Genomic DNA, 3,357 nt, shown 5'->3' with positions numbered 1-3,357 from the left:
ACCTATCTACTGCTGGACTTACATCAGAACACTAACAGATTAAACTATACATGAATCGCGAGACAAGCGGCAAGAGAAGAGATTTTTGGAAAAAATACAGGTGAATGAGCAAGAAGGCAGAAAAAAGAAAAGAATTCATGAAGAAAAAGAGAGCATGACAGGAAAGAGGAACCAAAAATCTACCTAACAGCAAACTAGAAAGCTCCTGCGGTTCCAAAAACAGGAGGGGCCTTTAATTTCATAACCGCAGTGCCCCACTGCGGGAGCTAAATATCGTACGGAAATCTCTTTCGATCGACAAAATGAATAAACACAGCAGCGTTTCTGTCAACCAATTGACGTCATTGTATTCAGAGTCGAGATTTGTTTGGCCATCGTATTGTACACTATTGGAAACATCAGAGTCTTAGCTAAGTCAAAATCATACATTCATTGGTATGATAACGTTTGTGTTACTATAAACGAGTGCTAGTGATGTATAAAGGTCCGTGAGTCAATCTTATTCGTAAAACAAGTCGCTCAAGGCGAAATTACTACATTTAGTCAAGCTGTGGAACTCACAGAATGAAACTGAACGCACTGCATTTTTTCACAATGACCGTAGTCCGCTGCTCATGCAAAAGGCAGTGAAATTAACGAGCCTGTTTAGCGCGATAGTGGGTGCGCTGTGCTGCATAGCACGCTTTTCTGTACCTCTCTTCGTTTTAACTTTTTGAGCATGTTTTTAATCCAAACATATCATGCATATCTATATGTTTTTTGAATCAGGAACCGACAAGGACTAAGATGAAGTTGTTTTTAAATCGATTTCGGAAATTTTATTTTAATCGTAATTCTTATATTTTTAATTTTCAGAGCTTGTTTTTAATCCGAATATAACATATTTATATGGTTTTGGAATCAGAAAATGATAAAGAATAAGATGAACGTAATTTTGGATCATTTTATAACAAAATAATTTTAATTACAATTTTCAGATTATTAATGACCAAAGTCATCAATTGATTTTTAAGCCACCAAGCTCAAATGCAATACTAAAGTCCGGCCTTTGTCGAAGATTGCTTGGCCAAAATTTGAATCAATTTGATTGAAAAATGAGGGTGTGGCAGTGCCGCCTCAACCTTTTCAAAATGCCGGATATGACGTCATCAAAGACATTTATCCAAAAAAATGAAAGAAAACATCTGGGGATATTATACCCAGGAACTCTCATGTAAAAGTTCATAAAGATCGGTCCAGTAGTTTGGTCTGAATCGCTCTACACACACACACAGACACATAGACACACACACACCCACACATACACCACGACCCTCGTCTCGATTCCCCCTCTATGTTAAAACATTTAGTCAAAACTTGACTAAATGTAAAAAGGTGTAAGGAACGCATTTACACGATAGGATTAAGCATGAAGACTGAGCAGGCTGTGATATTTATTCTAATACACGTATGTAGTAATCATTTCCATAAACGGATGTGGTCTGCCTTGCGTGAGTTAGCGGAGGAAGAGCGTCTGGATGGATGCGGACTTGGACGGTTGACAGAAGACAAGTCAGAACCTTAACTGCGGAACTGCACTGGACAACATATATAATGTGGGAAAAAGAAATCAGCAATTTAAATTACCAAGGCCGTTTCAATCCAAAATGCAAATACACAAATTCTAACCATCATTATCGTCAGAGTGCGATCGAGGAGCGAGAGCAGTTACTGGTTTAACCAGGCGGCCATCGCCTTGAGAGAGCAGCCTCTGAGCCAGAGACGGACCACCCATCTCAAACATTTCTGTAAACTGACGTGGTTAAAACATTCACACCCTTTACCTACCTGTAGCTACACCTGAGTCGCTGCTACAAACGATAAATAACTGAGGATTGCCTCGATTCGATCATTTGGCTGCGTTGTACGATTACAAATTGCACAGGCATGCTTCGAACGCAGAGCCTATTGACTACCACATCACAATTATTTACTAGCTACTGTCTGAATAATTAGGGTTCATCTGCTCTCGTTCACAGGGATACTGCTCGCAACTTGCTTTGAGAAAAGTCGTGACAAAGTCACGTGTCACCCAAAGAGTTACAGCAAGGGCAACTCCATTTCGCTCCAGTTCACAGTAGCCATCCGTGCAGTCACCGCACGTTTTGAAGGACAATACTGGTGTCAGACTGATACACCAAACGGTACCCAGACGGCTATACCAGAGAACGTCTGCAACCTAAGGGTGCAGGGTAAGAGTTTGTGCAGATGTCACTAAGATTTGATATAATGTGAAGTGTGTGAGTGTGTGTGTGTGTGTGTTTGTGTGTTTGTGTGTGTGTGTGTGGGTAATCAATTTGGTGAGCACGGTGTATTTTGTTGTGTTTGAATGTATTGAATGTACTCGAGCCAAGCAACATTTCTTTTTGTCGTCATTTTCACGAGTTTTCATTCATAACCAGCTTGGTAACACAAAACACTGTTCATATGGGACACATCGAGGTGGTGAATGGGTTTGAGATTTCATCTGAAACGTGGATTGTCAAAGTAAAAGCCAATCAGGCTGATTCTTTGATGTGTGGAACCATCGCGGCTTTGGATTCTTGTTTCTGAGTACAACGATTGTAAACATTCAGGATCGGTAGGTTATTGGAATGTCAAATTAATGACAAAACAAAACGTTACAGTCAGTTTTGTTTTGTCATAAATTAAACGTTCCAATAACCTACCAATCTTGTTTTTTGATTCTGAATTTTAGAACGTTAGTAGTCTATCTGTTGTTGGATTTTTGTATGAAGGAGAGAGGTGAGAGAAAACAGTGAGTTTTTGTGTGTGTGTGTGCGTGCGGGCTTGTGTGTGTGTGTATTTGTATGTGTGTGTGCGTGTCTGCATGTGTGTGTGTGTGTGTGTGTGTGTGTGTGTGTGTGTGTGTGTGTAGCACGTATGGTCTTTTTCACTTTCTCATGATCTCTTCGTCTAGGTATGTGTGCGTATCTAAAAGTGATCACTCTCTGCCTCTGTGCCTTTCCCTTTTAAAAGATGAAGTATGTGTGTGTATGTGTTCCTTGGCTTGTTGACAAGTGTGCTAAAGGCATTGCTCTTCGTCTTAATTTATTTTGATTAAAATATGTTTATTTATCAGCTGAGAACTTTGCTTGTGGCAGATACCTATATAAAGCAGACGGTTGCAACTGAGGCACTATAGAATTGTTTTTCTGTCTGAACTGTATACACATCATACACTTTTGTACTACTTATGTACTTTGGGTATTATATTGTACAGTTTTCTTTTGTACTGTATTTTATGTCTTGTAATATATATATATTACATATATATTACAAGACATAAAATACAGTATATATTACATTCTCTTGGTG

This window comes from Littorina saxatilis, linkage group LG11 (genome assembly GCF_037325665.1).
Source record: "Littorina saxatilis isolate snail1 linkage group LG11, US_GU_Lsax_2.0, whole genome shotgun sequence".
Taxonomy (NCBI): Eukaryota; Metazoa; Mollusca; class Gastropoda; order Littorinimorpha; family Littorinidae; genus Littorina; species Littorina saxatilis.
Note: the sequence above shows the minus strand (reverse complement) of the source record.